General features: G+C 31.4%; 1 pseudogene; it reads left to right on the top strand.

The window, feature by feature from the left end:
* The first annotated feature begins 1,041 nt into the window (after nucleotides 1–1,041).
* On the top strand, nucleotides 1,042–4,131 carry LOC110689915 (annotated as a pseudogene).
* Nucleotides 4,132–10,262: the final 6,131 nt, after the last annotated feature.

Genomic DNA, 10,262 nt, shown 5'->3' with positions numbered 1-10,262 from the left:
GCAAAAGTGGTGTGATATATACGCTAAAGCACTATAGTATAATCAAATTAAGGCCTCGTTCACTTCACCTTATTTTTGCTGAACTGAAATTATTTTTGCTTATAAAAAATATTTTTACTGAACTGAAATTATTTTTGCTGAATTGAAATTATTTTTACTGAATTTCTTTTATATTTCTTCTTTAAAGTTACTGATTTTTACTGCACTGGAATTATTTTACTAAACTAAAATTATTTTTACTAAACTGAACTTATATTAACTGAACTGAAATTATTTTTATCGAATATTATTTTTTTAAGGTGAAGTAAACAGGGCCTAAGTGAGTATGGCATGAAGAGTACATATATTCATCAACTCATTGATTAAGTACATTAAACCGAGTGTTGCAAGCTATAAGCAAGAGTTTTTTTTTTTTTTTTTTTTTGTACTCCCTCTATAGTAATTGACACAACTTGACTATTTTAACTATTCACATACAAATTATGGCTATAGATTTTGAGCAATGTATGACAATCCATTATTATTATTATTATTATTATTATTATTATTATTATTATTATTATTATTATTATTATACAATATTTGAATAAATATTAATGTCAAGTTAAACAACATCAACTTTTTTTTTTGATAATTTTTATTCATCTTTAATTATAAATAATAGGTCAAAATCATGCATTGGTATGTGTGCCAATTTTGAATGTGTCAATTGTTATGAAACGGAGGTACGATTACTCTATTTGCCCAATATTCTCTCACATGATACAACAACAATGCCTCATACTTTTTATGCACTAACTATATGTTGGTTCTTTCAAATTAATGAGATTCACATGGGCTAGTCAATTATCTCACATTATAGAGCAATATAATAATGCCTTATGTCTCTTATGCACTGGCAATCTGTTGATTATTTCCAATTAATGAGATTCACATGGGCTAATCAGCTCTCTCATATGATAGAGCAATGACCTCATGCCTCATATGCACTAGGTATATGCTACTTATTTCCAATTAATGAGATTCACATGGATAAGCAAGCATATTAGGCCATGATTTCCTCATGAATCTGATCTACCAATATTATATATATACTGCATAAGTCTTCTTATAACTTTCATCAATCCTAAAATACTCTAAACCAAAGAAGAAAAAAAATTATTTTCAAGCTATTTCATCCTTGGTTCAAAAATATTTATAGATCCAATGGACACCCAAAATGCAATTAATGAAACACAAAGTAGCTATGATCGAATTAGTGAACTCAAGGCGTTCGATGAAGGAAAACTTGGGGTAAAAGGGCTTGTAGATGCAGGAATCAAAAAAATTCCTAACATGTTCATTAGGCCACTTGAGGATCGTCTAAAATGTTTTGGCACATCTTCCGAAAATATAAGTGTGCCAATAATAGACTTTGCTTATCTCAATGATGAAAATAATGATCAAACTGCGAAGATTGCCAAGGAAATAATTATGGCATCAAAAGAATGGGGATTTTTTCAAGTGATTAACCATGGTGTTCCTGAAGAATTATTAGAGAAGATGATTGATCAATGTCAAATGTTTCATGAACAAGACGCTGAAACGAAGAAGAAGTTTTACACTCGCGATTTTCAATCAAAGACTGTGTACTTTTTTAGCAACCACGACTTGTATAAGTCGAAGGCTGCATGTTGGAGGGACACTTTTTATATTAATGCTAGACATACAAGCGGCGAAGTCGATCCTAAAGAGTTGCCTCCTATATGCAAGTAAGTTTGTATGTCTCACATAATGTTGACTTTAATTTATTTATCTTCCAAATCGAGTTACAAAATTGGTGTTAATTATACATAAAATATATATACTCCTAAACTTAAATAAAAGTCTCATTTTACCCATAATTTTTTTTTCTAAACAAAAATCTAATTTTACCGTTATTTTTTATTCACATTTGAGCAACCAAACTCGCTACCTATTTTTTTTTTATTTACTTTTAATCAACCAAACCTCAACAATTTTCTTCATTCTCCTTCTAAATTTTTTGCAAAAGGCAAATGAGGCTTTAAATTGGTGGCAAAGGGAATATAATTTTCCCTAAAACCTAAGCCTACATACATCAAATACTCTATCACATAAAATTAAAACTCACAATTAGAGTTTGGATTTAAACAACTTATCAGTATATGTAGAGGTGACAATGGACCTTGGACTTAGTTTGTATCAATTAAGTGATCGAATTTATATCCATTTTATAAGATTTGAATCTTCTAATTTTGGACTCAATAGATTTGAATCTGTATTCGAGATCCAAATTTTGTTCATCTCTGACTTGTGGATCCTATTTTATTTTATACTATTATATGTAAAGTGTATTTATTATTTAATTTGAAATTTTTTATGATAATAAAAATTCTTTAAGTGTTTCTCTTATGTAGTGTTAAAATTTACCAAATTTATAACTTTAAAATATATTTTCTTCGTTTATTTTTAATTGATAAATTTTGACTTTGTTCTCGGCACTATCCAAATAAGTTACTTTGATTTGTTCTTATGGTTTATTCTTAATATAAGAAAAAGCAAAGTTATATGAGGTATTGTTTTCTTTGTTTCAAAATCTATTTCCAAATAATTTTTTTTTTATTATTTTTTTTAATGAAATTCGCTCATTGACGATTGAATATTTTAACCTATGAAATTATGTGTTAGCAAGTGTTTAAATGAAATGTGTTGAGTGTTGACTTAAATGAAATAGTGGAATTATTTTTTTATTTTTTTTTAATTTAATTGTTTTTGTTATTTTGGAAAACGAATGGTATAAGCCTGTAAGTTAGATAAATGAACTTAAAATAATTTTCCATTTGGGTTTTTTATTGATAAGAAATATAAAAAAAATAATAATGTTTTAAAAACGAAATAATATATAGCTACATGATGTGGATCCAAATCAACATGTAAATTTTTTCATTTTAAAGAAACTATTATTTTAGATATTTCTTTTTCGGATACGTAAATTCGTATTTGGATCCAATTACCTGCATCTAGAGTTGATCAAATTATGGACTTAGAAGAATTCGGTCCATCCAAATCCAACCCGTTTCCATCCCAGAGTACGGAGCACACAACAAATTATCAAATCAATCTATATGTTGGTCATCAATTAATATTTTTTTTAGTATGCGACAATTTATATCAAATAAAATCACCCTTGAGTTTCTTATTAATAAATTAAGGCATCTAGTGAAAATTTAATTGACTCATAAAAGAGTTTACATAAATTATGTACTCTACAATTCAATTAGTTGGTTTTAAATATATATATTTGAAAATTAAATTCATTTTGCAGGGATGTAATATTGGAGTATATTAACCCTATGCATAAGCTTGGTGATCGCGTACTCATGTTAATATCAATAGGTCTTGGACTTGAACCCAAATGCCTTGGAAATATGGCAAAAGGTACAAAAAGTTGGTCAATAGCTAACAACTATTACCTAGCATGTCCGGAACCAGAATTAACCATGGGAACTGATGCTCATGTTGATACTTCATTTATCACAATACTTCTACAAGATAGTATTGGTGGACTCCAAGTTCTTCACGAGAATAAATGGGTTAATATTGAGCCTGTTACTGGTGGTTTGATTGTTAACTTCGGAAACATACTTTAGGTTTTCTTCGTTTCCTTATATATTTAAATCATTAAAATTTCTAATTCTTAGATTAATGTGTAAATTTAAAGCTTTACATTGCAGTGATACACTATATCTAATTCTTATCTTATATCTTACAGATGATAACCAACGATATGATAAAAGGTGCATGTCATAGAGTGATTGCGAAAAGTGCTAGACCAAGGCTTTCTGTTGCATTCTTTTTTAGTGGTGTTTTCTCATCTGAGAAGATATATGGTCCAATAAAGGAGTTAACATCAGAAGATAATCCACCTATTTATAGAAAATTCTCAACCGAGGAAATCATCAAAAGCTTTTTCTCTAAATCACTTGAAGAGGTTGGAGACAATCTTGATTATTTCAAACTTAAGTACCATGGTGATGGAAACTAATTATCAAAGGAAAGAATGTTACAAAATTGTGTTTAATTGCTACACAATAAACAAACTTATCTAATCTTTGTAGCAACTAGCAATGTGTTTTCTTTATAATTGCATAAAACTCTTGTTACTTTTTTTTTTTTTTTTTCTTTACATATATATGCTTAATATATAAATCAAATTGAAGTATTACAAAATATGATTAAGCTCCATCGCTGAACTACCTTTAGAAGCCTTACCACCTTTGTTGTTACAAAGAGTATAATATTAAGCAAAATTACATACAATTTTCTTACATGAACTTTCCAGTTTGAAAATCTAAGTATTTTCCTTCTAACATTATCAAATATAACCTTTGTATCCCTTTTTCAATTAAGGCCTTTTTTGGTTGCACTTCAATAATGGGGGGAATACAAATTTATGGAAATGTGTTTAAAAGTAGTTGTCTGGTTAGCAAAAATGTAGGAAGTGGAAATTCCTAAGGAATTTAGAAATCCTACAAAACATGGGAATTAATTTCCCACACCCTACCTTGGTCACTCAAACTTCCCACATGTATTTTGGGTGAAATTACAATATTGTCCTCAAAATTTTGGAAAACTAGTTCAAGTTATAATTATACATGGGTATTATTCCCTCCGTCCCTATTTTTTTGCTCCATTGCCACAATATGGGTCAAACTTAGAAAAATTTGACTATAGATTTCCGTTGTTCTACTAAATGAAATACAGTCATGTGTGATCTTGATTGGTTCGTCTCACTGTAAATTTAATTAATATCAACTTTTTATAATTTTTACGCAAATGAAAATGGAGATATAAACGTTTTAACACGTGTCTTGGAGACCGCGCACAGTCAAATGAGGCAAAATAAAGGGACAGAGGGAGTACATAAGTTAACCAAAAAAAACAAGAAACTAATTCATGGGAATATGATTTCCTATATGTTAACCAAACACAATTTTAGTATTTCCTAGGCAATAAAATTTCTCATGTATTGTAACTTCCTATAGGCATTTAATTCTCATATGCAACCAAACAAGGCCTAAATATAGAGAATGAGTGGAAGATAGAGAACATAGTTTTTGACATAAATTTTAATGAGCTAAAAAGGACACCAAGAATATGTACAACATTAAGTAAATGAGGTAAGAAAATAAAGTGATCATGGCCGAACAACACAAATTGAGTCACTTTTAATCTGCATGTGACTCATTACCCTTAACAATGGGTACCTTTGGTACCTTCTCTATCTATTAACATAATATAAACCCCCCAAAATGAACAAAAATTTTGCTGATCTAAGAAATGAGCAAAAATATTTTGCTCATCTTTGAAATGAGCAACATTGTTTTGCTCTTTTGCATCAATTGGCTAAAATAAGCAATAATGTTTCCTCATTTAAAGATAAGAGTAATCATAAGTCAAATGATATACTTCGTATATGATTGTGATGACCATAACATCTTATAATGTTCATCCAAATGAGTACAATTATTGTAAATGTTTAAATTAGTAGCCTACGTAGGATTTGAACCTACATTTTCTAAGAGTACAGTGCTGGACCAATTGAACTAATAGGCTAATAATTTAAACTAGTAAATACTTGGCTATAAACTTCATTCAAAGCAGGTGCAATACCAGTCTCACTATCTGATGTGATCTTGAACTTTTATCATTCAAGGCAGTCTCCTTTACTTGCCTTTGAGCTGCAAAATTAGAGCAAAACATACTGGAGCAATCAAACTGAGATAAGTTTTGTTCAAATAAGCAAAAAGTTATTATACTGTACCTTAATCTAAGCCCTGTTTGATAAGCCTCTGATGCTAACAACCAATTTTATTTTTTTTATAAATGCCTTAATACAAATGCAAGAAACAAATTAAATCTAAAACGTATCAGATACGGAGAATATGGCAACAAGTACCTCAGGATCATCCAAAAGTCGAACTGTACCAGAACTACGATACAAAAGATCAACTACAGTCTCATCGTAGGTCTCTAAAGCAGATATTTTCACAGAAAAATTTATTTCCACTTGCTGCAAGAATAGTATAAAGTATCAAAACCAGCCTTCGAAACTAGATTACAGTAACATATACTACAAACTCTGTTGTGATATCAGCAATTGTTGTCATTTCAAAATTCACAAGATATTAAGAAATTCAAAATTAACATCCAACATACAAATGCCACGTAACTAGACATGTCAATTCCTGACCCGATCCGGTAATCCAACCTAGAGCTGATCAAGTATGGCCCGGCCCGATTTTGGACGGGTTTTGGGCAGAATTTTTCGGCCCGATTTTTTTGGACGGGTTTGTGAATGTGTTTTTATGCATATTTAGTTGATTTTTTAGGCTCGGCCCGACCATTTTGGGCACAAAAATTCGGCCCGAAGCTTGGCCTGGCTCGAGAAATGGCCATAATTTTCAGCTCCGGCCCGACCCGCCCAATGATCACTTCTAATCCAACTCGATCTGATTACAAATCCGATTTATTGAAAGAGAACCCAAACCCAACCCGATCTAAATATCCTAAAATATAACCCGAATCTGATTTGTTGACCCGAATTGACAAGTCTACACATAACCATGGGCGGAGCTTGGGGGGGCTGGGGTAGGCCATGGCCTCCCCCTTGGCTTAATTTTTAATCTTTTTTTACAAATTGTTATTAATTGTTCTTCTTTGTAGCCTAGTTGGCTTTTGATGGTTGCAAAGAGAATCTTGCAACTACTATAGATTGGAGTTCAAATCCTGCTTCTAATCTTTGCTATTTTTTTTTTCTCCTCCTTGTATTGCTAATTTAACTACTCATATCATTCCACATGTATTAATCACCATAAGAATTTAGTTATTGGGCTTTAGGATTTATAAATGTATTTTCATTTTTCTTACTAATTAGGCTTTAACCTCTTTTTTTAAAAAAAAAAAAGTTTAAGCTTTGAAACTTCTTTGTGCGTTGTAATAAGAAAAAGAAAAAAAAATTACAAACTTGGACCTCTGTATCAAAAATATTTGGCCTTGTGAAAAAAATTAATATCAAACTTGGCCTCTCTAATATAATTTTTCTGGTTCCGCCACTGCACATAACCAATGTAAAACAAAGACCACAAATATAACAGGAACAATCCTAAGCAAATTAAGCTTATATTTTGCATATACTGATATATGTCCTCAATTGATAACATATACAAAGTATTTAAGAGAGTGAGTGATAATTCAAGTGGTTAGAGCTTCTTTCTATGTTCCAGGTCACCCCCGCCCTTGTGGCTCTCTAAACACCAAAAAAAAAAATACAAAGTATTTAAGCCTAGGTAAAATATATATATATATATATATATATATATATATATATATATATATATATATATATATATATATATATATATATATATATATTGTGAATTAAAAACAAACTTAAATTTTGTAAACAAAACACAGCAAATTTATTATTTTTTTACATGAACAGCGTAAAATTTATCTAAAAGCACATTAATTTAGCCTATTGATAACACAAGAAATTGTAAATGAGCAAATTCAACGATTTATGAAACATTAATTAGCAAAATTAACACAAAAATAAATTTCATAAAAAAAACAAAAAATCATCAAACAAACCCTTAAATAACATAACGATTGATAACAAATTTAAACAAATGTAAACTTTTTTTTTAAGCAAAATAAGTACTCAAAATCAATAATGTTACCCAAAAAAAAAAAAAGTTTCTCATGTATATCTTTTCATATTGTTATTCATGTAGAAATCTTATGAAGCATTTTCCTATCATCATGCTTACTGTTGAAACAACTTACTACGTATATACTTGCCTAAGCTAAGCAATGATAATTATCAACTTTTCTCAATCTTCTTTCATAAAAAAATCTTTATACTTTATAATAAATGAGAAGTCGATTTATCCTTAATTATCAATAATGCAATACTCTTTCACATGCGCAAGTTTATCAAAATTTTATTTTTATTTGATTGTTTGAGTGTTCTAAGGAAGTAATTAAACATGGAGAAGAGTTATGCAGATCTTCCTCTCGAATTGACGATCACATTAGTGGAGCACGTTGAGTGTCATGAAGATTTTGAAAATTTTGGTTTAGTTTGTACCAATTGGAGAAACGCAATGAAACTTACCTCTAGATTCCGCCAGAACCCTTGTATAAATACTCTTCCAAGGCTCGATTTTACCGACTCTACAACCACTCGATTTGGCGCGAGAACTTGCCATCTCTAGACGATGAGAGTGACCGTAGCAATGATAGCGAGGAGGATGAGAGTGATGATGACGACGACTACTACGAAACTTGAATTCTTCGCGAGGGTGGCTAGTTATCCTGGATTATTATTTGGGTGCAAGGAAGGCAAATGTATCTCTAGTGCACCCTTTTACTAAAGAAAGAATTAGAATTTCTTCCCTTTCATATAAGGAAGATGCAAACGCTTACAACAACGCAATTTTTGCTCTTTCGGAGTGTCCAAATTCAACCGCTTCTCATTACACGCTTGCTATTATTTTCGAGTCTTGGACCATATCCCATCTTGCCGGGTTTTGGAATAGCAAGGGCAAGACGTGGGTTATGATCACGGAACTTCCTTATGTACAAGATGTCACTGATATCACTTCTTATAATGGCGAGTTCTATGCTGTCAATAGCGAAGGGAGAATGGTTGTAGCTAGTGGATTCGATGATGTTATTCGACCTCTGATTAAAAGACGCACTTGGGAATCGGAGGAATTAAGTAGGTGGAACAAGGTATACTTGGTGGAATCTTCAGGGATGTTATTACAAGTCCTTCTTTTCTATGACCGAGCAATTTCGAGATTCAAAGCTCGGGAGGTGAATGTTGATAACGGGGAGACTAAAGAACTGAAGAGTTTGGGGAGTAGAGCGCTTTTTTTGGGTCCTAATTCTTGTTTTTCAATGGAGGCATCTCCCCATTGTTGTAAGCCTAATTGCATATACTATGTTAGTGATTTAGGACTTCACAAAAACATGGGCGTCTATGATTTAACCTCTGCCCAAACAATCGAGGACTACATTGATCCAATGTTGGCAAATTTAGGAACGTCTTTTTGGGTTGAGGTACCTTCTGGCTTTCCATATTCTAGGCTATAGTAACAAATCATTTGTATCGCGTCCTAGTTCTTTATTACTGTATAATAGTTTCGAATGTTAGATGATTCAAGATTTCAATACGTATTGCACGATCCATGTTTTTGATTGAGAAATAAAAGTGTCCATTACTTAAAACTTATTGAGTAAAATTGGTATTGTAAACTTGTACTAGTATATGTTGTGAACTCTTGGCCTCAAGTCTATGCTTCACGATACATACATTTGCAATGAATGGCCGATTGGCCTCGCGAAGGTGAGAAACACTAAATGCAAAAACCTTGGAACCTGACTAATTAGATGATCTTGAGCTCATAACGAACAACTTGGCCATCTATTCCAAATTCAACCAGAGTATCATCTATCTGAAAATTCCTGAATATTTTGTTTTGTAAAATCGCTGAGTGATCAGGGTCATAGAGAAATACACTCCAAAGCATTGATTTGGCGTACAAGGACCACTTTAAAATCATGATCTTCTGCCTTAATCTCGTTTATACCATGTAAACAGTTGATAATAAAGTTTGTCAAATTAATGAATCAATGTAAAGATGTATTTCGTATATTCTTGCCTAGGAGGTCTGCCACAGGAACCGTACTCGATCGCATCAAGTTATGACTATTCAGGTCCTTAAATGGCACAGCAAGACACTGCACTGAGTCAGGAAGCAAAAGAAATCTTCAAAAAAAACACTACTAATTATCTCCGTAGTAACTAAGCTCAACATGAAATCGTATCATGCGAAATCATTTCTCATTGCAAGTATGGAGCATTCAGGAACGGAGGAAGTAATTACCAATCCACCTATTGTAAAACCAACACTAGAATAAATTCGTTTTCTGTAATTTTTTGTCAATTGGGTTCATGGTGCACATCATGACCTCAAGTGCAAGAATATAACTTTTAATACAAAACAATATATTCATATATTAGGGTTGAACAAAAGACTTAGTAAGTGCTATATGTACACATAATTGTTTAATATTTATGTGTAAATTTTAGGATTTCTTTCCAAAGTGAGCTTAATTCACAAAGTATTTTGCAAAGTAGACTCATGGCAAAACTATTTACCAAACTAAGCTTCCAGGGTAAAACGCTGTCT

Source organism: Chenopodium quinoa, unplaced genomic scaffold (assembly GCF_001683475.1).
Source record: "Chenopodium quinoa cultivar QQ74 unplaced genomic scaffold, ASM168347v1, whole genome shotgun sequence".
Taxonomy (NCBI): Eukaryota; Viridiplantae; Streptophyta; class Magnoliopsida; order Caryophyllales; family Amaranthaceae; genus Chenopodium; species Chenopodium quinoa.
This window is presented reverse-complemented; position numbering and strand designations above follow the sequence as displayed.